Here is a 27,083-nt window from a genome sequence, read left to right on the forward strand (position 1 = left end):
AGAAAATTGGAAACCGCATTTTGCCTTAAAATCAATCATGTAATTGCATCAGAGTGAAATGAGTTCAGTGTATTCAGCACTTTGAAGTGGTACCGTTGCAGGGATTTGATTTTAGTTAAACTGAAGGAAGACTAAGAAGAATGTGCATCTTCAGGACTGGAATCACTGAAGAAGCAGTGAAGCACTGACACATTGACAAGCACCAGTGACCGCGGTCAGTTCATTCAAATGGGAACGATGCACTGCGATGACAAGCGACAATATTCCAGACATTAGTCTAGTCATTCCAGACATCTTGTTTAGAAAACACACTCATAATGGAAGCGAGTCGCTGAACGCTGTCAGTGAACATATACGCAAAACGTCATTTTGTAGGACATTTTCATGAATTCATCAGTCAAAAACACGTGTGCAAAAGTTTGCACGCCCCTGGTCAAATTACATTATGTTTTGTTGATTTTCTGTGAAAACAATGGGGGGAAAAAATAAAAACTGTGCAATAGCTCAGCACATTGTATATTTTTTTTCCCAAAATGTTCAATTTAGCAAATAAACCAATATAAAATAATAATTTTTTTTAGTTAGAAAAAGATCAAACCATAATTTGACCAGGGGCGCTTAAACTTTTGCACACGACTGTATTTCATTCAATTTTTCAGAGATGGGCTACTTTTCTAGACGGAAGGATTTGTAGTATTTCGTTACCAGGATAGTGGTGTGGGCGGAGTTTTCTTTTTAGGAGACTCACTTTCAGTTTCTCAAAGGAATCTACAGGGATATTTTTCACACCTCCAAAGTTCAGTCTTTGAAGTTGGTTTAGCATTTTCTGTTTCTCACAATCCAAATAATCCTAAACACATTCTGTGAAGTTGAGGTCTGGACTCTGGGATGACCAGTCCATTGTTCTTTAATCTCTCAGCTTCTCTATTTCCTCTTTTCAGTAACAGCAAGTGGATTATCTCATATCCAAGCTCTTCAGAAACACTGCCAGAAATTTAAATAACATGCATGACATGACATTAAATAACATGACTTTTGACGTTTTGACTGTAAATGAAGCTAATGAAGGGTGGTCTCTGACTTTTGCACAGTACTGTATGTGTTATGTGGTCATTCATGGTTTATTCACAAATTTCAGCAACTGCCCAGCAGCTTCTATATTAGCCTGTAAGTGAGTTTTAATCAGCGGCTTCTCTGTTCTTTTCTGTGTATGAGGAAACGACAGTGGCGTCCGTGCTGATCGATGGTATGATGCAGATGCAGCAGATAGAAATCAGGTTAAAAAATGCTGTGTCCAGTGTGGGTCTTCTAATCAAGGTAACTGAAAAATACTGAAACAAAACACAACAAAAACACTGTGGAAGATGAGCCTGATTTCTCTCAAAACAGTGAATGTTTTACATGCACTTAATAATCTGGTAACTGCAGAAAATCAGATTTTTTCAGTAATTTGTTCATCGAGTTTACATGAGTCAGGCAGTAATCAGATTTCTGTTTTGCAACTAGTCAATGACCTCCTCCGTCCCGAGACTGGACCCTTAAAAAATAAATAATGTTTTGTTATGAAACATGTTCTCTGCTGCCTACTAAACAACATAATACATTATTTTTTTTTGTTTACTGAGAAACATAATATTTGTAATATTTTGTGGTGCAGTATACTGGATATTTGGGTTCAGGCACATGATATGAGAGAGTTTTTGAAAAATGAACATTTTTTATCATCAGTATAACAAGGCACAAAGCAAGCACTGAACTTTTTTTTTACTGTATTTGCTGGACAGTTACATTAAAAAGTTTCTGAACTCTTGGGACAACCTGGACTGAAATTTTAAATCATTTTCATCATTACCTGATAATAAACAAAGAGCTTTTTAAAACAAAGCATGTAGCCTGATTTACATTACTACATCTAGAATGAGCAAATGGTGGAATCAATCGAGGTCACTGATTTAAAAACTTTACATAAGCCATGTTACATGTTACACAGATTTACAAATAACATCAGTTACTTGTTTGGGTCTATTATTCTCATAAATATATTAATTCTTCAAAATCTTGCAGGTTTGTGTGACTAATTTCCATGTCCAGTATACTGAACAGTAAAAAACAGCAACATTCATAGAACATCATCTACTGTTACTCCTAAATGCACATTAAATTCTACTTTTACCAAAATAAAAAAAATCCTGAAAGACTGTGTTTTGTAATGCAGTACTAATCAAAGTGTCCAAGAGTCCAAATGTCCAAATTACTGGACGTTATAAATGTATCTCAACATTTGTGTATGTAGAAATAAATATCTATTTCCTTTCTTACTTTTCACAAGCGGGACCTCCTAGACCAGGCGTCGGCAACCCGAATGTTAAGAAGAGCCGTTTTGTCTTTTCAACAAAAAACAAACCACTTTGGGAGCCACAACATTTTATGTCCATTTTACCATCTTAGCTGTAAGTATGTCTCCGTATGTACTAATGTACTAGTAAAGGCTAAGAAATATAATATAAACAAAAACGCAGACTCACTTTGCTCTGCTTTAAGCTTTAGCTCAGATATAGCTGCTTTTCTTGCATCTCCGGCAGGAAACTTTTCCTCAGAAGTAGAACAGTTTATTGTAAAATGTCTCTCAACGTTCGAATTTTTATGAGGCTGAAGTCGCTTCTCATTCGCCAGCTTCTTGTTCGAATTCTCCCATTCCACATTAAATGGTGTCTGAGGTGACAGAATGTAACCTTGTTTAAAAATGTCCTTAAATAAAAGCCCATTTGTCTCCACATTATTGATGTTCGGTTTAAATTTCTCTCTTTGCCGTTTCATTAGCTAATAGATAGGTGAGACTGTTGTCTATGTTACTATGGTGACCAGCAGTTTGTGGGTCAACCTTCAGGGTTAAAGGGTGAATTAGCAGTTATACATTAACTGCAGTGTTAGAACGATCAGCAGAGCTTTATTTTACTGCAAAGGAGGATTATTTTATTTTTACACATTTTTAAACATCTAATTCTGCTGTGGAGCCACAACAGGAGAGTAAGAGAGCCGCATGTTGTCGACCCCTGTCCTGGAAGAACATACATACACTCAAACGTCATCCTGCAACTTTTTTATTTTTTAAATTTTATAAGAAAATATGAATATACATCATCTAGAAGATGAAAGATATGTGAACACATTTTGTCAAGCACATAGTTGGTTTCAGCATCACTCCAAAAGAGTTTTGTTGCTTTCTCAATGGGGTTCGTGTTAAATACCTACTTGCTGTTTGTAAGACAGCTCTGTTTACGCACATGCACAGACTAAAAAAAACGAAAGAAATCAGAGTAAGGGTTTACTGAAAAACCTGATTACCAGCTAAAAGCCAGCTCACTTTATCAGATTTCCAGGCCTTAGTCTAATTTAAAAAATTGGAGTATGCTGTTTACAAAACCACTTAAACAATTAGATAACTCCCTAAATCCAATAACAATCGGATTACGAGGTGCCTGTAAATGCACTCAGTGTCAAACATTTTCATGCTTTTCAAAGGAGAAGGTGAATTTAAGCATGGCATCTGATTGGCAACGAACACCTCCGGAGGTGCAAATCAACATCTGTCTGCACACAGCCTAACATCTGGCTCAGGCTCTGTCTGCTGTAGAGGACAAATTCATTAGTGTTCGGGGTATACATCTCAGACAAACAAACAGATTTCCGAGGGAGTCGGAGGCTCCAAACAAAGTCTATGTTTCTGATGGATAGCGATGCTAATTCAAAATCTGCATACAAGAAAAAGCTCTGATGATTCATGCTGTATGTAAGTTCTGACATCTTATCTCCAGGACATTGTGCCCAGCAGACAAACATCAGCCTCAGTGTTCAACCTTCAAACTTTTCTCAGTCATAGTGAGGACTGCTTTATATCCTAATAAAGAAGGTCAGATGAGGCTAGCATCAGCGCGCAGAGCACGACTAGCAGCGCTAACGAATTACGGCTTTCTAAAAGACACCATATCTTTTAAAATTTCTTACTGTAGCTGGAGGACATATACCCGCTATGAACTCATGCATGTATGCGCACACACACACATAGACATCATCACCCAGTGATATGCAGCGTCTGTGCTGAGCACAGCAGCCTGCATTTCCCTGCGCTAATGAGTAGGGCTGGGATGTAACGGAATACAAGACCTAGGGGTACGTATTCAGAATACAGAAATTAAGTGCCTGTATCAGTCCAAATTACATTTTGTAAAGGTGGTATTCAAAATACAGTTAGTTTTTATATTTATAGGACAATACTTTTAAAATACTAACCAATAAATTTAAAAAATATATACCATCTTTCAAAGAAACATCATCAATGCTTGTTTACACACTATTTTAGAATAAGAGCAAGTCATGTAGCAAACACGTTCATATATAAACTCAAAAAACAGCTTCTTTACACAAAAAAATCCTACTAAAGCTTGAATAGACTGATAAATTAATGTGATAATCACTTATTATTCTCAGTGTTACTGAGCTCTGCTAAAGCCTGAGTAGACTGATAAATCAATGTGATGATCAGTTATTTAATCTCAGCCTTACTGAGCTCTTTTGAGGGATGTTCAGATGATAATCTCCTCAGTAGTGCTCAGGAGTGATTTAGCATGTGTGTTGTACTGGACTCCTGCTCAGGGGCTTGTGGGAGCAGCAGTGGACTGAAGCAGGTGGTAATTTATATTTAAGTGAATTTTTGGAAGTTCACTTAAATGTAAGTAAATTTTTCATGAAACATATTTCAATAAACAGAATAATTACATGAAGAAAATGAAAACCAGTAACAGAACAATGTGATAAAAAATTTCCAATGTGTCAAGACTTACTGTAAATGTACTCTAAATATGTACATTTGTTACATATTGTAAAGAAATACATTTTTCAATGTATTTTGCTCAACTCCTCTAATGAGTTCTTAGACAGATGATGGTGATGAGATACGATACAGGGGACTAACCACAGCATTCCGCTTCACGCACAACCTGTTAACTGTAATTTCCCACATCACATCATCATTTCCACAAATTTTGATAAATGGTTGCCAATTTTACACCAGCTGAGTGTTTCCTGATATAAGGCTGATATACCATGTTGCTACACTTATTGGCCATTTTATCAGCAACACTGCTGTGCATGATATACTTGTACTAGCAGAATGCACACTATAGTGTTGGTATCACTGCTGTTTTACCCCTCCCAACGAATATCTGGTTAGTGGTGGTCCTATCGTGGTCCCTTTTCATTGAAGGATGGAGAAGAGGGGGGCTGATAAAACACTTCAGCAAATGGGCTATAACCTATTTATATATTTAGACCTACAAAGCGCACCCATACTCTTAAAAATAAAAGTGGCAAAAAGTATCTTTGGAATTATGATATACAAGAAATTTCTTTCACTGAATGTTCTTTAAGGTGCAGAACCTTTTTCTGTTTTGTTTTTCTTTTTTTTTCGTTACCAAGTTTTCTCTCCAGTATAGTTGATCTCCCCACATCACATGATGTTACCATGCTGGGAAGTTGAAGGCAAGGCAAGTTTGTTTATATAGCACCTTTCATACACTGCTGTCATTCAAAGTGCTTTACAAATGAGAAAATACAGGGTCAGTAAAGCAGAACAGAAATTAAAAACATGACTAAATCCTAATTAATATTTTTTTTTTAATTAAATTAGGATAATAAATAGAGGAGAAAGGTCTAGAAACTCTAACATTGTTTTAAACTGGACTAAAAGCTGCAAAATAGGAACACTTTGAGCCTGGATTTAAAAGTGTCCAGTATCGAGGTTCTTCTAATGCTCTCTGTCAACTGGTTCCATTTAAGAGCAGCATAGTAGCCAAACGCTGCTACTCCATGCTTAGTCTTTACCTTCGGCAGGTCTAACTCAATAAAATGCAGAATAAAGTGCAGACAGAAGCTTAATTTATTTAAATGTGTGAAAGTCACCATGTTTAGTTCTGGTTCTAGGCACTGTCGAGTGGTCAGACTCCACTGATCTGAGGTTCCTTACCAGCATATCAGTAATGTATGTAGGACCTTGTCCATGTAATGATTTATAAACAAGAAGCAGTACAGGTGAAGGCTAATACATACTTCCTCCTAGTGAATCTGAAGCACCACTGCATCTTTTCGAGCTGTTGCTAAAACAACATAGTTGAACAGCTCAACACACTTGGAAAAGAAAACATTGCATTGGCTAAAATTTTGCTGAGTAACTGGGAAAAGAAGGAAGACCTTCCCCTCAACCCAGAAAGAGCGAGGACAGTTGTGATCTCTTGGACTCCTGGCCACAGAAGGCTGTGCCAATGTTGGAGATCAAACTTAAGGTCTCCCAATGATAGGGCCAACACTTTCCCAGTGGGGAGAGGGGAGAGGATGAAATTCATGAGGGAGTGGGGGACATTGTGTGAGTCCCTAGCCCCACTTCCTGGGCACCCCCACCGGTCCCGCAGCTGTCATTAGGGCACGGGGGCGGGCGCATGCCGCGGTCCGGTTTGGAGCGGAACTGAAGCTCTACTTTGCTGTTGCTTTTGTTAGTTTGCTGCTCGTTGATTTATCCATAGTGTCCATGATTTGTTGCTGATATCAGCAGTGAGTTCTGCTTATAAATGATACTCCAGACTTGATGTACTTCAGTGATAAACAAATTCATGGCATGGAAGTAGCCTTGAATGGAAGCTGACATTTAAAAGCTGCATTTTAACGAGGGGACACAGCAACAGCTCTCAAGAAGCAGGGCTTAAATTATGGATGGTTTGAATAATCAAACTGGGGTCAAATTTGTATAAAAATTAGGAAAGATAATAATTTATTGTGTTAACTTGTTATTATGTAATGAATCAGATTTACATTCAATGGACACATCTTTTCTTCAACTTACAAACACAAATATAGCTTCAATTGAAAGTTTAGAATCTGCACTTTCTCTGCTTGTTTCAATCATCTACGAATGAGAAATGCTTAAACAAAAAGGCGTTTCAATGTTTGTATGCCAAGGTTCGACAAGTGATTCCTGAAGAACTCATAATGTAAAAGTTCTTTAAAGTTTTTTTTTTTTCATTATGGAACTGTATGTCCAAGCCAAGAACCATTTGTGAACCTTTATATAGTATATTGTAGGTATACCGAATAAAATGGTCAATGAACTAAGTTCAAGGTAGGTGTACCAAATAAACTAGGGACACAGTAGCCTGTGTGTTTCTCTATAGTAAGTTGGGGACGTACATAAAAGGGCAATTTTGTGGACATAGTCTTAACTAAACTGTCCAGTCTATACCTGCAGGGGCCAATCCTCTGATCTATTATTGTAAAATCTTGTTCCTCAAGAAATAACATGGATTTCAAAAATATTACAGACATTAAATGATTAAAATAATCAAATATTGGGCCTTTCGTTATATTCCTGGATAAGCTTCTAAATGTATGTTATTATCATACCCATTCATTTAACACAATCCCTTTTTCAGCATGAAATATACATTAAATTTCATTGAACCAATTAAGAAAACATGGTATCCATCCTTCTAAGCAAGGATCAGCTCCCAAAAGGAAACATGAGGTTCGGAAATATTGACACTTCACTGTCGATCCACTCATCCTTGCAACCAATCCTCTTTTTTCCCCAACAGCCGGGCAGTCTCATCGAAGCCTTTCAATAGGTTACAGCTGTTCATGGCGGGTGGTAAAATTAGGCTCCACTCATAAAGCCGGGCAGAACACAGCCCTGCATTTCACAGTAATCTCCAACCAAAAGAGCCCCAAGGCTGCATCCATTTACCGTAGGCTGAGGAATTAATATGATGAATGAATGTAAGCGCAGTAATGCTTGGCCAGATAAACAACATCATCAGCATATTAATGATGGCTGATGATGGTTGAGATTGGTCTGCTGCGCTGCTGTCGTGGCTGGTCCCAGTGCGTGAACGAAGCACAGACTCCAGATGGCAAATTGCATTTAGGACTTGAGACACCAAGGAGCCAGCTCGGCTCGCTGCTACCTGTTTTCTCTCCAATCAGGAAAAAAGATGAGAGCGAGAGAGAAAAGAAAAGAAAAGAAAAGACGGGAGGCAACCAATTCCCCTGTCTGGAGTGAACTCGCTGAGAGCTACCCACTTGTCTCCTTCAATCACACTGATCTCAGGTCTACTCACTCACAAGCAATCATTCAACAGGGCTAATTTCATTTGTTTACTACCACAGCGATATTAAGTGTTGAGACACATTCGACACATCTAGGCTCTTAAAAGTGAAGGTTCCTGATAGGGTTTTGGAGGAAAAACCTGCAATTGTTGTAGAACTTTTACACCGATCAGGCATAACATTATGACCACCTCCTTGTTTCTACACTCATTGTTCATTTTATCAGCTCCACTTACTACATAGGAGCACTTTGTAGTTCTACAGTTACAGACTGTAGTCCATCTGTTTCTCTGCATACTTTATTAACTCCCTTTTACACTGTTCTTCAGTGGTCAGGACCCCCATGGACCCTCACAGAGCAGGTACTATTTGGGTGGTGGATCATTCTCAGCACTGCGGTAACACTGATGTGGTGGTGGTGTGTTAGTGTGTGTTGCGCTGGTCTGAGTGGATCAGACACAGCAGTGCTGCTGGAGTTTTTAAACACCTCAGTGTCACTGCTGGACGGAGAATAGTCCACCAACCAAAAATATCCAGCCAACAGCATCCTGTGGGCAGCGTCCTGTGACCACAGATGAAGGTCTAGAGGATGACCAACACAAACTGTGCAGCAGCAGATGAGCTATCGTCTCTGACTTTACATCTACAAGGTGGACTGACAAGGTAGGTGTTTCTAATAAAGTGGACAGTGAGTGGACACAGTGTTTAAAAACTCCAGCACTGCTGTGTCTGATCCACTTGTACCAGCACAACATACACTAACACACCACCACCACATCAGTGTCACTGCAGTGCTGAGAATGATCCACCACCCAAATAGTACCTGCTCTGTAAGGGTCCATGGGGGTCCTGACCATTGAAGAACAGGGTAAAAGGGGGCTAACAAAGTACACAGAGAAACAGATGGACTACAGTCTGTAACTGTAGAACTACAAAGTGCACCTATATAGTAAGTGGAGCTGATAAAATGAGCATAGAAACAAGGAGGTGTACATTTTGTGGAGATTCTTTTAAGTTTTTTCAGGTTTGCACGTCTCATCTACAAAAAATGAGTTCTTTCTAGAATGTATGTGTTCATACATAAAGCGTAGAGGCCTCAGATGGGGCTCCAGGAACCCATCTTCACCCTGTTGTACTCCCATACATCTTTGTATGTTCATTGGTTCTTGATACCAAATGCACAACAGCTCTATGACCAGAGAAAAGAGTTTACTGCTTGTGGCTGTCCTCCAAAACTCTTTACAATCTCTTTTATGCTGCTGAACACCAAAGGGAACCGGCCCTGATGCTGGTATGGATCCACAGTGCAGTATTTATAGCACCCATGCCGGTCGTTCAATAGACTGCGATGCTCAAAACCGACTGTCAAGCACAAGCTGTATTGATAAAGAGAGAAAATTGAAGGTTGTATAATGAGCGCTGCCACTTTTGGATGGAACTTTTGCGATGTGCCCGAATTCATATTCTGTGATTTCGCTGTGCATTTTAATGTGGAATTTAAAGTTCCTGCATGTGCTGCTTTAGTATCCTTTTAGCATCTCATTTCACGCAGCCAGTACGACCTGTTTTCATCCAGATCTGTAATATGCACAGGCCCAGGCGGGATCTGTCCTCTCATACCAATTTGGCACAAGGTTGCAGTTTGAAGTTTGACTGGCCGTAGTAGACAGATAGGTGTAATCCAGAAAAATGACATCTGGCCATGTCCTTCATGGCCACTGCCTTCAACTCAATGAATCTGCTCATACTCTTCATGCTTGCATTGCCACAGATTTTTCTTGTCCTTTTTTCTACTTTTCCAGAAACTCAACCTTTGCTAGATGTGAAGAGGGTTCGAAAGGTCTAAGGCTTTTGGAGGGTGAAGCATCTGATGTAGTGCACAACAGATATTGAGGAAGTAGCATCTACAGTCACCAATCGTATCCATAAAGGTCCATAAGGTTTGCATTTCAGTCAAGCAGAAGCTCACTTAGACCCAGTGTGCGAAATAACCCCTGGTATTTGGGAGTCCCATGTTGGCTGGCTACTCCGGTGTTGCCTAGCTGCTAACTCACTTGCAATAGCAGCAGTGATGCTAGCTTTAGTGGCAACAAACTGTTTGGTTTAACAGCTCTTCTTCTGGAATTGCCCTTTCCTAGTTTGGTAATGGGCTCTTCCACACTTTAATTGAGATTTTACACATGAAAAATGAGTAACAATTCACTCTTTCCACCAGTGTCATGGGCAATTTGGTGAGTTTTCAGATTTGCAAATATGCTAGGTACCATGGGCATAGTTAAAGTTGTAGGCTATAAAGGACCAACTGGGTGAACCAATTTGCAACAGCGTCACCCTGAGGCAGACCAGCTCTGCATCACTAGTTAGTTAAGGACACCAAAATTGCTGAGTGAAGAAGGCAATGACCTTTCCCTGAAATGGCATTTCTTTTCACTAACTGAAAGCATACTTTTCAGGGACCCTCCCGAACTCTGATTTTGAGACATTCAGGGGGTCCAAGAGGTTATATAGGCATTTCACACCTTGCTTACACCTACTCTCAAGCGTCCATGGCTGGGAGTCCAACTGTCCATAATCTCTCTTAGTGGGTAGGATGACCTCTCTCCTTCCCCCCATCATTTAGCAAGAATTTGCAATTAGTGTTCTCCTCCAAGCACGCTGAGCTGTCCAATGACATTGCAGTAAGATGTCGTGATGCTCCACGTTTCTTAAAGGAAGCACATCCAAGCCTTCATCCTCCCAGCTTTGGTCACTTTGAGTGATAGGGGAGACCTAGCTAGTGGGTGGAACTGGACGCAACTTATTTAGGGGTAAAATTGGCCCGTTAATCTTGTTTGAATCACGCTGCAAGAGTAGTTACGGTGCATATAACAGAACATAAGAATTGCATGTCTATGTTATGCAAAATATACATGCGTGCAGATTGTAAAAAATGAAGAGGCTTTACTAGTTTGAGGGAGCTCCGAAGAGTTGTTGTCAGAAAACAGGCTAAGATCATTTCCAAAACAATCCGAAATCAGGAAAACACAGTCATAACAAAGTCAAAGGGATGAGGCAGAAAGGCAGAGTCGTAACAAAGAGGCAAAAAGTCAATAAGCAAGAAAAAAACAAACCATAATGCACAATGGCCCACTCAATAGCTCTGTTAACAGCAGCAACACCTCACAAAGTGTCTAAGCTAAAGCACAGGCTTATAAAGCCAACTAAACAGATCACATGACAGACAGAACAGGTGAAAATGACCAGTAATTAGGTGAGGCTGATCTCAAACAGTGCCCTGCGATGGACTGGCGACCTGTCCAGGGTGTATCCTGCCTTCCGCTCCCAATGACAGCTGGGATAGGCTCCAGCACCCCACCGCGACCCAGAAGGATAAGCGGTTTAGATGATGGATGGATGGATGATCTCAAACAGGTTGTGTGTTGAGGAGACAAAGTCACATGATCATCCAAGAGCACCAAAAAAGGTTCTGCTATTGTTACGATGTCAGGTTTGTTACAATACAACCATTTTCAAAAAGGTTCTATATAAAACCATCTACAACACATTCTCCATCAATCTGAAGGACGTTTCACGATGCAAAGAACCCTTTAGTCATGCAAAGGGTTCTTTGAGTGCTCATGGTTTTATATAGTACCATTAGCTTAACTAAAGAACTCTTGAAGAACCATCAGTTCAAGTGTGTAAAACTCCTCTAGGTAAGGTTTTGTGCCTATAAGGCCTCATGATGCTGATTTGTGCTTGGACCCCGGAAGACTTTGCAACAATACTCTAGGCATTTTTTGGAGTTGTATGTTCGAAAATAGAGATTATATTTGACTATAATTGGTTCTAACACTCCAAAATCAATGCAGTTGAATTGCCACCTTCAGATCAATGAATCACGATGCAGCTTGTCTGAATTTTATGGGATACAAAATTGCAGCCTGTAAAAATGCCCACTACACTACTCCGCACTAAATTACAATGCCTGATGCATTCTGGATCTTTCAAAATCAGCCACACAAAAAACGTGCCTGCTCACTGTTTGCCAGTCTTTCCTTTTTCCTCATCAAGATCAGTTTTAATATGTTCTCTTTTCTCCTGCCTTTTCATGGCTCCGCTGTGAAGCAATAGGCTTTAACAACGGCCCGACAGCATCATTTACTAAACTTCCACTATAAAGCAGAGCAGATGATTTCTCATTTTTATAGCTGTAATAAAACCAGTGATCTTCATCATAATGACCCGGGGCTTGTTGTTTGTTTGCACGGGCTTGTCATCACCCACAATGCTCATCATCAGCCACGACAGCGCTGCAGTTATGAAGAAAACCCCTGTAAGCGCTGCCTGGGTACACGGGGGGCCAAATGTCAGCATTCGATTCAAATTAATTTAAAGTCATAAGCTACATGAAATAATACCTTTAGATGAAGAGAAGGCCATGCTGCTGGTCTTGCTTTGTCCTTATAATGTGTCTCCAGGGTTGGGATGTAACAGAATACAAGAATTGGGAATATAGAAATTAAGTATCTGTAGTCCACATCATATTTCTAAAAGGTAATATTCAGAATACATTTACTACAGTAAACCAATGTGATGATCAGTTATTAATCTCAGTGTTACTGAGCTCTGCTAAAGCCTGAGTAGACTGATAAACCAATGTGATGATCAGTTATTAATCTCAGTGTTGCTGAGCTCTGCTAAAGCCTGAGTAGACTGATAAATCACTGTGATCAGTTATTAATCTCAGTGTTACTGAGCTCTGCTAAAGCCTGAGTAGACTGATAAATCAATGTGACGATCAGTTATTAATCTCAGTGTTACTGAGCTCTGCTAAAGCCTGAGTAGACTGATAAATCACTGTGATCAGTTATTAATCTGTGTTACTGAGCTCTGCTAAAGACTGAGTAGACTGATAAATCAATGTGATGAGCCAGTTTTTTATTATATATTGTTACTTTAGAAGAACTCTTTTTGATGCTATATAGAACACTTTTCAAAAAGGTTCTATATAGAACCATCTATGTTAAAAAACGTTTCTCGATGAAAAGAACCATTTAATAATGCAATGGGTTCTTTGAGTGCTCATGGTTCTATGTACAACAACTTTCTTTACTAATGAACGCTTGAAGAACCAGCCTTTTTAAGTGTGTAGAACTCCTCTAGGCAAGGTTTTGTACTGGGCCCATAAGACATTTAGGGCAGTGTATTCAGTATTAAGCCACCACTACTTTTCCAAAGTTTTTTTACGCCAACACTCTTTGAACAGTGGGCCAAGGCTAAAGCTTTGCTTGAGTTCTCATTTCCTGCTTGAGTTCGAGTTAGAATAAATCTGAACAACCCCGTTGGAAAATACAGTAATGAACAAACGCATGCATTAGGCCCATTTTAATTACTGTATGTGCAAACATGAATTAATCAGAGGCTTTGATGCCTTTAGAGAAGATATGATTTGCTGCCACTGCGTTTTCGTTTGCACTTGTAACGGCCTGATGAACATTATTTTAAATCGTCAGAAGTTTCATTTTGGCCTGCTGCTAATTTCGGATTCATTTAGACTAGGAAATCTACCCACAATGCATGGTTCTTCTGAAAAGGAGAACGCGCTGAGATTAGCTGAGTCTGCAGAGAATTCACAACAAAAAAGCAGCTGAAGGATAGATAAGGGTGAAGAGAACAATCAGCATTGCGTTAGAAGCTCTAACGTTTTTATAAATGAAAGGTGGGTGTGAAAATTTGACTCATGAAGATAAGAACTAACCCGCTTGGTTCTTCTGTGAAATGCTCAGCTTGTATTTGTCAATGTCCAACACGCCTGACGTTCCTGCAGATGTTCACGCAAAAGGAACAGGAGTGATTCATATCCAGATGCATTAATGGAAATTTCACAGCAGTGAGCTCCTTTCAAGGCTTGGGGATCCGACAAATTGGGAATAAATTGGGAATAAAAAGCTTCCGTTCCTATGCTGAAAGCTTGCTTCTAAGGAGAAGGAAGCACTGCTAGCATAACAGCGAGTTTCACTCCACCTTGAAATCATTACTGTAATTTTAGCCTGAATACTATTTTGATCTTATTGAAAGTCCTTGCATCTTTTTGGCTCCACAGCAGATCCACAGCAGGCCTGACGCACTAAGCTTTTTGTGTCAGTTTCAGGCCCAAATCAGATGCATTCGGACCCCATGACGTACAAAACGGCCGCACAAGCCTAAACACGCAAATTGCGCTTCTCTCCCTCATACATAAAGAAGTGTGCAAAAGTTTGAACACCCCCAGTCATTTGAGGTGTTGTTGTCTGTCTATGTGAGAATAAGTGAACACATCTTCTACAGAGAACACAGCTAAATGTGTTATTTTCTATGTCAGTTTCTCTTTATTTGTTGAGTTATTTGTTGAGTTTTGAGTTTAAAAAGATAAAACATAAAATATAAAATGCACCATAACTTTTGCACAGCCCACATTGTGTTTTTTATCTTATCCAATGTGTTATTCAGCAAAATAACATCAATTGTGCATTAAAGTGTGCAGAAGTGTTAGAAAATCAACAAAACATGCCATTTGACAAGGGGTGCCCAAACTTTTGCATACAACTATGCATTCAAGGGATGATGCGAAATGAGACAATTGCACAGAAAATGGGTGGAGAAATTGGAAGTGTCTTATTAATCTCAATAACACTTAATAATTTGTGTGTTCATCTCAACTTTAGATTGTAAATTTCAAGCCAAATATCATGTATTATTGATTTTTGTGGTCTCCTTCTAGGTTTAACTTACTGCAGTAATAGTCAAATGCTAAGTGCCGCACTGTGGCGCTCACAGAAAGAGTGCTTGAAGTTACAGTGGTCATACCTTCATTAAAGGTTCTATATATGAAATTTTAAGCATTCATTTTGCAGCAAGCAACTATATTCTATGTGAAGAAACAGTGGTGTAATGGTGTCCTGAGCAGAGAATGACCCTCTCTGTGTGCTGTAATCCTTCTTTTTTGTTTTCATAGCTGCTCCAGCAGTGCGTGCATGTTAATCCCGCCCTGTAAAAATGCTGGCCCTCCCCACATTTTGTTTTGCCCTCCCCAAGACACAAAGTCAGTGACTGCCCATATAACATTTTGCATGCAGGATCGTGGAGTGTTGTAGGGAACATTCAGGTGTAAGTGACCTTCCAAATAATCCTCCACTGAATATTCTTTCATGTTCACGAGCCTGAAGTTGGCTTCCTATTTTCATTTTCCTGTTCCACCTTAAATCCTGAGTCGCCTGAATGTAACTTCTGCACAATTTAAGATGGGACGGGAAAATTTGAACAAGAAGTTGACGAAAAAGAACCTGACTTTAGAGTTGAAAGGCATGAAAAGGGATGAGGATGTCGCTCTGTTTCTGCTTGACAGGTGGGTTACATTAACTTATTTTTGCTGAACCAAGAGGTCAGTTTTGTTTTGTCCCATTTGCTAATGTTTGTAAAAGCAATTAGCTTCTCGGCAGCAATTGTAGTGGCAGTTAGCTAACCCACAACGTAACTAACATTAGTAACATTACTTGCTGAGTCATTGTTTGCTGTAAAATTACATCGTGGCATTTGTCTGTACAATGTTTGTGAAGAGTTTTGCTAGCTGAGTGTTGACTTAGCAATGCACGGCCAATTTGGAGGTGGAGCTTCTGAGGGAGCACTGAAGGGAGGGGTATATGGGATCATTCTACAGAAACATCCACTTTTCTATCTCTCCATAGGTGTCACTGGTGTTACCGATCCTCATTGGTGTTACACATAAGAAAGGTAACACCAGAGACATTTTAATGAAAAATGCATTATACAAAATGGCTGCTACAGAGCATCAAACCACATGTTGTCAGTCATGGAATGTCCACTAAAATATGTAATTTAATCCATTTGTGTTCTATTTTTTCACAAGTACCTAAGAGTAAAGTCGGTCACACCAGTGACTTCAGCTAAAAGCTTCACATGAAATTATGAAATCATGAGCTAAATGAGAAAATGTCTGATAGCTGAAAGACACAGTGGACTCACCATGTGCTTTTTTCATAGATCCTTTAGAAAATAGGTAAAATGAAGTCAAGTGATGTCATCAGTGTGATTTTTATTTCAAAATAAACAATTTTTTGTTATGCAGTAACACCAGTGACACGACTCCTGGGGAACTTTCATTATATATTTTATAATATTTATTTGGCATTTGTTTTCTTTATGTCATTTAATTTATATATTACATAGTAGTGAATAGATTACTGTAGTTAAAATTGCAGAAAAATATGGCCTCACCCTTCACACATGACTGTGAGGACAAGCACTTCTGTGGTGCTTGGAATTCTAGATAATTGATTTAAAAACTAATTTTGCTAAATTGAGGCTCAAGAAGGTGAAATTGTTAAAATAGATTATTGTTTTATTTTAAAATATAAATAACTTGTAACCCTAACATGTTTTTAAGTGTAATATATCTGAAAACGCTAGGGACACAAAAATGGACGTTTCTGTAGAATGACCCATATTTGTTTTGCTGTTGTGTTCAAATATCAACATTCTCCAGAATCGTACACTGCACCTTTAAACCCAAAACTTTCAAACTTTTGGTTGTAGCTCAAATTTCGTTCTGCTCTTCATTCTGGATCTGAAATTATAATAATTAGAATCCAGCAGCCTGTGAGGTAGTTATTCATGTTGATTGAAGTCAAGAATGACTCACGGCTAATTTAGACGCTGATACATTTTCTGCTGCTACAAAATGGAAAAATAAGTGGCTGAAGTTCAAGTTCAAGCGTTTTTATCAGTAGCCCTCACTGAACCGTACTGACTGCTGCAACTTCTGATATTCTCCAACACATCGCAGTAATTTCTCAAGTGTCTGGGCGTTGCGGCGGGTGATGTTAGCACGTTTGTTTAAGTGTGAAACTGTGTATACTGTATCACATGTCAGTGTAGCAGGATACATAACCTTCCCATCAGATGGCTGCTAAAAATAGACCAAGCCCCCCTCCCCTGCCTTCTTCTTCTTCTTCCCTCTCTCTCTATCTCTCTCTTTCCTCTTTTTCCCTTGCTCCCAACACCCTCTCCACCACAGCTAATATGGATCACGCCTCCCCTCCTTCCTCACCCCTCTCCACACATTCAATCTGGCATAAATTCACCGAGCGTGCGACGCCGCCGTTTAAAGGCGCATCCGTCTCAATGGGGACCTGTGAAGAAGTGCTGCTGGCAGTATGATGCACAACAGCAACCCATCCTGCTTCAGTCCAACTGTGGCACTCTAATTTTCGCAAACGGGAACGGGAGATGCATGGGCCTCTATTAGTCCAAATACGGCACAGAGGAGCGAGGCATTTGTGTCGTAGCCATTAAGTGAGACAATCAAGAGACAGCAACTTTCAAAGGAATAGCTTGGCAAAAAATCTTACACTTTTTTTCTTTTTTCCTCCCAAAAGTTTCCCCCAAATCCCAAGACATGTTTAGTGTGCGACACATGATTCTTTAGTTTTGCGCTGGAGCTACAAGGCTAATGTAACTAACAAGTAATAGAGCTTATACGGTACCAGTTCGTGTTGCGCCAACAGTACTGTATCAGAATCGGGGCTGATACTGGCACTTAAACGCAGTATCAGTATCGGTGATGGGGATACCGATACCTATGACTGACACCACTGAGCGATTTCTGGCGCATGCATGCGCAACAGTAGACAGGACTTAACAACATGTCAGCGGTGTGGGACGACAAGCAGCAGTAAAAATGCTCATGGCAGAATCTGTAACGTCAGTTTTTGGTGATAAGAACACGCTATCGGAGCCGCTACCCGAACAACTGAGCTGCTTCTTTCAGCAATCGCTCGTCTGCTGCTGTGGTCACTTACAGTCTGAGTAATTTTATTGAGAGAGCGGAAGGAACCGCCGGACTCTCAGCGTAATGATAATAATACTACAACTAATAATAATAATAGCCTTTAGCCTCAATTTAGCCTTTAGCCTGCTAGCCGGGCCTGCGCGTCCACTAGCCCTGCCTGCAGTGCGCCTCCGTCTGTCAGCTGTATCGCTCAGCAGCGGGGTCTCGCGGCCCGTCTCTTCAACCAACCCGAAAAAACACTGCAAGCTGCTGATACTGACAGCGTAAATGACGGTGATATTTATTGAACTGACGCTCAGAGTTGCAGAACGAGGGAACAAGACGCACGTATGAGAGACACGACTTCAGAAATTTGGATGTGAAACAACGTTCAACTCCGTTTCTTAAGCATATAGTGAATCTAACAAGTAAATGCCATCTAGCCAAAGCTGAGTGTTTTATTTGTGACGCAAAACATAAATAAAATATTTTAAAAATGTAATTGTAAAAATATCAGGACTTATAAGTGAGTTAGGTTAGATAGAGTTAGTATCTGTAACAGTACTCAGTATCGGCTAATACTAAAGGATCAGGTATCGGTTTCGGAAGAGAAAAAGTGGTATCAGTGCATCACTAGTACCAATTATCATTTTGAAAACTGTGTATCTAAACAATCTGTGGCAAGTTGATAAGTAATCTCAAAAAGCAAACTTGCTTATGTGGTTTCTGATACTGTATGACATACTGTAGAGGTGGGAGATACGGCAAAAATCTAATATTGCGATATTTAAAGATATCATAACATATGATATGTCATGATATTTATTTTTTTCAGACATCTGACTGGTTGGAGCTGAGAAAAAAGAACCAGTGGTGCTACACTTAATCAAAACCTATGAATACAATTATATTTATTTAATATCTGGCATAAATCCAGTTAAATGGGACTAATTTTGCTCTCTTTATAATGAAACAGAACAGACAGTTGGTCAGTGTTCTACAAGCACTGACGATATACACGGCATGCTCAGAAAAGCACACTGTATTGTGACATAATTTATCACGATAATGATACATATAGTCATGTTGCCAAGCCCTAATGTTCGTTATCTTTTAGCACGGACAAAAAATTGGCTACTACTGTTTTTCAATATATTCGATACATGGTCAAACTTTCATGAAACTTTAGTTGCTTGAAACCAACGTGAAACTAAATTTCACAGGTTGCATAACATAAAGCCTTTTGCAACTCACTTGAAACTTATTTGACACTAAGCCACAAACAGTTGCAGCTTTGTAAAATATTCATTCATCTTCTAAGCCACTTATCTTCCAGGGTCACAGCGGGATGCTGGAGCCTATCCCAGCACACATTGGGCAGAAGGCAGGAAACACCCTGGACAGGTCACCAGTCCATCACACGGCAGACAAACAGACACACACATTCACACCTAGAGGCAATTTAATGTTGCCAGTTGGCCTGACTGCATGTCTTTGGACTGTGGGAAGAAACCCACACAGACATGGGGAGAACATGCAAACTCCACACAGAGAGGACCCTGGTCGCCCACCCGCGAACTGAACCCAGGCCCCTCTTGCTGTGAGGTGACAGTGCTACCCACTGTGCCATTGTACCAACTATAGAATTTTCTTCCACACCTCCAAGGGTAAGTCTTCTTATGATCCATGTGATCCCAAACACATTCAGTGATGTTGGGGTGGTCAGTCCATTGAACACCACATTGTTCTTTTTTGTCCATCTCCTTTTCTCAGTAAGGGCTTCTTAACAGCTCATCCTCTCAGACCAGTAGTGTTGACTTCTCACAGTGGAAGGATGGCTATGGAAGTCTAAAGTAAGAGTAGAGCTGGATTTTCTCCTCTCTCTCAAAGATGAAAGTTCTCTGTTTATATGATGGGGACAGTTTTGGTGGTCTGCCAGGTCTTGGACAGATGTTAGGAATCCCATTTTCTCTGTGACCTCCAGTTTTGGAAACTCCTGTTTTTCACTTCCTATGATTTTCCTATGATTTTCCTATTGCTATTCCGAACAAATGAACCACGTGATGTCAAATGATATTATTTCAATCAACTAACTTTAATTGACACATTATGGACAAGAAATTCAATCAGAGAATGGTGTCTTAGAATGATGTTGCTTATTTGTTGGTAACCAGGTACCTTAACCTTTTAAGGCTGAACATGGCCATTCTGTTATTTTATCTACTCTTTTTTATTTCTGAACGCTGTTGTCACATTTTTATATGTAAAGAACATGATTTAATATTTAAGATGAACATTTTTGAGATTTTTATTCAGTTCATGTTACTACTCTTTTTGAACAAGAAAATAGGAAAATAAGTCACACATCAGTCACATTTTATCGCTGCTGTGATTAAACAAATCGACAGTAAGTAGCCTTCTAAATTTTATTCTGAATGAGATCTGTGCAACAACGCAACCAGCCACAAAGCAAGCCTCATGCATATTTTAATATGGATAGAAAATCACTATCTGTCTGATACTGGGCTCATCAAGTTCATGTGATTAACTAGCTAGTTAGCTAGCTAGTTAGGGTTAACCTCACAGCTGCTCACGATCTATGAAGCTAGGTTATTATTTTCTCCACTCTTCACATAAAAATTATACAACAACACAAGTGTCGGCTAAATAACACATCACAAATGGTTTTATGTAGCTAGAAAGATACAATATATGAAAATATTAGCTACTAATCATGCTAATTTGAGGAACAGTCAAATGCGTTGCATTTTACTTTGATTATTTTGGAATTATTTTGTATAACTGTGACATACAGCTACCCAGACAGCAAGAAGATAGCAGGCCACTGTTGGCAAAGCCGGCAGCCCATTGCCTATTTGCTAAGCATTTTCCAGGCTGCTCATTGGTGGTTAAGCACAGAATAAGACAAAATGCCACTTTTCATCACTCATTTCCCAACCACAGTCCAACTGACCTATTTTTCCTTCAATTTTTCTTTTGTCATTCTATGTAAAATACCTAATAATTTTAATTGCGGTGTCAGCAACAATATTTTCAACTATATCATGTTATATCCTGCATAGTTGTTCATTTTTTTCTCTCAGTTGTTTATTTTCCAAAATAAAAGGCCATGTGCATTTAAATCTGTTTGAGGAGATTAAAAGTGCAGTTAGACCTTGTAGGGTAATAGTCTAGGTGGTCCGAGGGTGGACCAGCAGTGGCTTCCAGTCAGTCCTTATCAAGCCAGCAAGCCATGCTTACTATCTGGGTAGTTGCAGGAATCTTTTAGCATGTAAAGCCAGCCTTAATTCTGCCCATTTTATACCTTTTGTCAACTGTTTGTCATACAGTCACAGAAAACCGTTTCCACAAGCACATGCCAAGATCTTCATATATTTGTTTCAATTACACTGATAAGCTATGTAAACGCATGAGGAAAATGGCATGTACAGACCAGCTGAAGACTACACCATCATCCATATAACGTCACGTTTTTCGGTACTATCCCACCTGAAAAGCTCTGGGAGCATGTAGCATAGGACGTATTCTATTCCGATTGAGCTGTTAGTCGGATTATTAACGGATTATTAGGCTGCATGTAAACGTGGCTATTGAGTCTGTGTTGTGAATTCCAGCCAATTCACTGTCTTTGGTCTTGTGCGGAATTATACCAATTGTGCTAAGCAAAGAAGCTACTGGCTATCCTAAATGGGTGCCCTTTCTTTCGAGAACACAGGATTTGTTTTCACAGTTCTTAGTGAGTTATACTGTATTCTAAATGGAAAAAACAAGTGTGATTTTTCACCAATCTATTCCTTTACCAAACGGACAGAGTTTGAAGCAATTGTGTGATGATTTAGGCCTGCGGTTTGCACAGTGCTAAACTGTTGACATAGCCTTCCATTACTTGTTTACTACATTTGCCTCATAGCTCCAGTGCAAAGCTAAGAAAGCTACTTTGGTCTTGGCTGATTGAATACATTTGAAGTAAGTGGGGAAAATGTGTAGATTTGACTTTATTCTGAACTGCTGCTTTAGGGTTTTGGCTAAGTGATGCAGGCTTAGTGCTGGAGATGGGCTCCCCACAGTGCCACTGTGGCTGCTGTGAAATGCAGGTGCAGGCTGGGGGGAGAGGGGGAGGAAATCGATGTAGAAAGCAGCAGAGCACTGTGCCTTAGCTTTGCTTATGGATTCTGTCCACTATGGGGGGGCGGGGGGGATTAAGGTCCGCAGCAATGGAGCCCTCAGGTGAGGAGAATGGATTTGTAAGTTCAGAGCATGCGTTGTCTGTATGTACATGTCCATAAATGTGTATATGTGTGTTTGTGAAAGAATCTGGTTGTGTAGCAGTTGAAAGCATGTTTTATGTGTGTGTGACTGTGTTCACATGCATGTACATTTGTGTATATGTGCCTCTATTTGTGTATGTTTATGTACATCTGCATGAGTGCATGTGCACACCTACATTGTATGAACATAAATTTACCTATTTTATCTATTTTATCAGGTCTCCTTACCATGTAGCTGCACTTTGTAGTTCTACAATTACAAATTGTAATCTTTTAAATTCTCTGCATCATTTGTAGTCCATTCATCAGCGGTCAGGACCACCACAGCACTGCAGTGACACTGATATGGTACATATATGCAGAGACCCAGAGACCATCCTTCTGTTTTATATATATATATATATATATATATATATATATATATATATATATATATATATATATATATGTACACCCCATCTCCAAAAATACAAGGTTGTATTTTGTAAAATTAAAAAAAAGTATATTTTGAATTTGATGCCTGCAGCACACTCAAAAAACTTAAGACAGTGGCAAAATAAGAGTGAAACATTTATAGAATATTCAATTTACACCATTTTAAACATTCCACAACAAGCAGGTGAAGTGGACTGGTAACAGGTGAGGGTATCATGATTGGGTATAAAAGAAGCATCCACCAAAGGCTCAGTCTTCGGATGTAAATACGGGTTGTGACTCATCACTTTGTGCCAAACTTCGTGACAGATTTGTTAAACTGTTCAAAAAAAAACATTTCTCAATGCAAGATTGGAAAGAATTGAGGTCTTTCATCGTCTACCGTACATAATACTGTAAACAGTTTCAGGGAATGAGTGGAAATCTCAGTCCATGTAGGTCAAGGCCTGAAACCACTGTCGAATGTGCGTGACCTTCGAGCCCTCAGACAGCACTGCATTAGAACCTGTCATGCTACTGTGTTAAGTACTTCTGTAAACCGTTGTCACTTGACACATTCCACTGCTGCATCAAGAAATGCAACTTGAAACTATTATGCAAGAAGAAAGCCATACATCAGATCTATACAGAAACGCCGCCGAGTTCTCTGGGCCTGAGCTCATCTCAGATAGTCTGAAAGACAGTGGAAATGTGTCAGATGAGTCCATGTTTCAGCTTGTTTTTGGGATGTCGAATTCTCCATACCAAAGACAAAAGGGACCAACCAGACTTTTATCAGCGAAAGCTGCAAAAGCCAACATCTGTCATGTTATGGGCGTGCATCAGTGCCCATGACATGGGTGACTTGCATATCTCTGACAGTACCATTGATGCAGAGGCATATATTGGGATATTAGAGAGACGTATGCTGCCATCAAGACAATGTCTTTTTCCAGGAAGTCCATGGTTATTTCAGCAAAACAATCCCAGATCTCATTCTGCATGTGCAACAAAAGCATGGCTTTATGGAGACAGAGTGTGTGTGTTTGACAGGCCTTCCTGCAGTCCGGATCTGTCTGATATTGAAAATGACACATCATGAAGAGGAGAATCAGACAAAGATAACCACAGACTGTTGGGCAGTTGAATTCTTTATCAAGCAAGAATGGGCAAAAATTCCACTTGCAAAACTACAACTAATATCCTCAGTAAATAAAAAAGTGTAATTCAAAGGAAAGGCAATGTAACAGTGGTAAACAAGCTTCTGTCTGATTGTTCTGTAAAGCTGCTTTGTGACGACGCCTGTTGTAAAAAGTGCTATATAAGTAAACTGTGACTTGAGATGACTGTCTCAACTTTGAGTGTGTTGCAGGCATCAAATTTTAAATGTTTATATTTACAAAATACAATTGAGTTGTTCAGTGAAAACATTGAAAATCCTTTTCTCTACTATAACTGGTCAGTGGCAGCTAGTACTAACTGGAAGACTGGCAGCTGCTTAGTGACCGATGTCACTGGAAGATTGGAAGCTGCCTCTGGCTGCCACTGGAAGGCTGGAGGCTGCAATTTGTTGATTAGCAGCTGCTATTGACTGCTCAGTGACATGCTGCCACTAGAAGTCTGCCTCTGGATGGCTGAAAGCTGCCACTGGCTGAATGGCCGCTCCCACTGTAAGGTTGGAAGCTGCCACTGGCTGACTTTATTTTCATTTAGCATTTATCCACTTTATCAGCTCCACTTGCCAGTGGCAGCAGCCAGCCTTCCAGTGGCAGCTGCTATTGACCAGTTAGTGGCAGCTGCCACTGGAAGGCTGGAAGCTGACACTGGCTGACTGGCTGCTGCCACTGAAAGACTTGACAACTACTACTAACTGACAGCTGCTACTAACTGGTCAGGGACAGCTGCCACTGGAAGATTGACAGCTGCCACTAACTTCTTTGCATGTGAATTATTTTATTATTTCTTCAGGAATATCGCCTGAAAAATGAAGATGTACTTGGCTGTAATGGCTGTTTTGACTGGAAATGACACAAATAAAGGGTACACAGTACTGTATAAGGTAAGTGGACCTGATAAAGTGGACACATCATAGACATAAAGGCTTAAAACACATGGTATTTTTACAATTAAATGCTTGACTCAAAGATAAGGCTGTGAAGAACTGAGAATGGCTAAATGGATATCTATGGATGATATGCGGGAGAGATAAAGAGAGAGAGAGACGCTGAGGTGGATCTAAAATCACCTTGGTAATCCAGGTGGGAGCTGGGTGCTTTTCCTTTCATCTCTCTCTCTGTCTTTCTCTCTCTCTCACACACACACACACACACACACACACACACACACACACTTCAACACACACGCACGCCCCCCTCTTTATCTTTCCCACTGGTTTTAAACTGCAGCACTCACTTAGGTGAAGCGCTGGAGCTGCTGAAGTTTCAGAGGAAGGCATGAATGGACGGTGCTGGATGAATGGAGCTCCTCTTACCTGAGCTGGACGAGTTCCTCCACTCTGAAGAAAACGTCTCGCAAAACCTCTCCAAGCCGAGCAGCCGGGAAATAAATCTGTTTTTATTTTATCTTTATTTTTCTCTCTTTCGTCTTTCTTTTGTTGACCCCAGCTTCTCCTGCGGCGGTCAGAAACAGTGCAAACTCCCTGACACTTTTAAACCATCACAGCTCACACAGCTCTCAACCTGCAGACCTCCTCACTCTCAGTCTCCCCTTCTTCTCCTCTTTTTTCCCCCTGCAGTTTCTCTCTTTTGTTTCTCCCTCACTTTCCCCTCCTGCGCTGTGTTCGGTTGTCCAGGCGACAGCTTCTCTTCAGCGAGAAAGAGCGGCTTCTGACGCTCTGCCTCTCTCTCCTCCTCCTCTCTCTCTCTCTCTCTCGCCTGCTCTCTCTGCTTCTCTATCTCACTCTCTCGCTCTCTCCCTCGCTGCTTTGTTCAAGCTCCAATCCAGGCAGGTTCACCGCAGCCCGGGGGGAGTGGACAGGAGATGCAAATTTACAACTGGGGGAGATTGCTGGCATTTTGCTGACCGCAGTGAAGGTCAGTGGGGTCTGAAAAAGAGGCTTAGCTCACCATTTCGGTTATTTGAATGCAAAACTGTGACCAACATCAAGCTTTGGGCAAAAAAACACAAGAGGCTCCCCCTCATGATCATAATGGTTTAGTCGAGAGAGAGAGAGAGAGAGAGAGAGAGAGAGAGAGAGAGAGAGAGAGAATATGGGAAAGAAAGAGAGAGGGGTAAGGGGGAGAAAAACAGAGAGAGAGAGAGAGAGAGAGAGAGAGAGAGAGAGGAAAGGGGGAGAGAGGGGGAAAGAGAAGAGTGAGAGAGAACAAGAGAGGGGAAGGGGGAAGAGAGAGGGTGAGAGAAAAAGAGAGAGAGAGAAAGGATATGGGAACGAAAGAGAGAGGGGAATGGGGAGAAAAAGAGAGAAAGGAAAGGGGAGAGAAAGAGAAAAAGGGGGAAGCAAGAGAGGAAGGGAAAGGGGAGAGAGGAAGTGTGGAGAAATTTAAAGAAAGGTATGGGAGAAAGAGAAAGAGAGAGAGTAAAGGGGAGAGAAAAAGAGAAAGAAAGAGGATATGGGAAAGAAAGAGAGAGAGGAAAGGTGGAAAGAGAGAAAGGAAAGTGGGAGAGAAAAAGAGGGGGAGAGAAAGAAAGAGGAAGGGTAGAGAGAGAGAGGAAAGGGGAGGAAAAAAGACAGGAAAGGGGGATGGCAGAAGGGAAAAGAGGGAAAGAAAAAGAGAGAAAGGGGAGAGAAAATAGGAGAGGAGAAGGGGAGGATGGAGGATGGAGAGAGAAAAGAAGAAAGGAAGAGAGAGGAAAGAGAAAGGAGTGAAAGAGAGAAGGGAAAGAGGAAAGCAGTAAAGAAAGAGAGAGGAGATAGGAGAAAAAAGAGAGAGGGGTGAATGGAAAGAGAGCAAAGGTTGAGAGAAAAAAGAAAGAGGAAATCGAGAGAAAAAGAGAAGGGGAGAGAAAGGATGGGGGAGAGAGGAAAGAAAAGAAAAAGAAGTGAGAGAAAGGAAAGGGAGAGGAGGAAAGAGAAAAGGGGAAAGAGAGAGAAAGGAAAAGGGAAGACAGAAGAAAACAGGGAGGGAAAAGAAGAGAGAGGAAGCAAAAAAGAAAACGTGAAAAAAAAACGAGCGAGAGAGATGATGAATGAAGGGTTACACAAATAGAGAGAAAGAGAAATTTACAGAGAGACAGGGTGGAGAAAAGAAAGAAAGAGGGGGAGCGAAAAAAGAGGGAGAAAGAGACAAGAAATAAGAGAAAGAATCAGAAAACAAGAAAAAGAGGGAGAGAGAGAGGAGGAAAGGGAGAGAGGGAAAGAAAAAGTAAGAGAGGAAGAGAAGGTGGAGAAGGAGAGAGTGAAAGGGAAGGTAAAGAGAGCGAGAGAGAGAGAGAAAGAGAAG

At 40.3% G+C, this 27,083-nt stretch overlaps 1 protein-coding gene across 1 annotated transcript in view; it reads right to left on the reverse strand.

Annotated features, from left to right (window-relative positions):
* Positions 1 to 25,576, reverse strand: part of disp3 (dispatched RND transporter family member 3) — a 78,923-nt gene extending 53,347 nt beyond the window's left edge. The window contains exon 1 of the mRNA XM_036578511.1: positions 25,154 to 25,576. The gene's annotated coding sequence lies outside the window, so the exon portion shown is untranslated. The remainder of the gene's footprint in view (positions 1 to 25,153) is intronic.
* Positions 25,577 to 27,083: the final 1,507 nt, after the last annotated feature.

Source organism: Colossoma macropomum, unplaced genomic scaffold, assembly GCF_904425465.1.
Source record: "Colossoma macropomum unplaced genomic scaffold, Colossoma_macropomum, whole genome shotgun sequence".
Classification (NCBI taxonomy): Eukaryota; Metazoa; Chordata; class Actinopteri; order Characiformes; family Serrasalmidae; genus Colossoma; species Colossoma macropomum.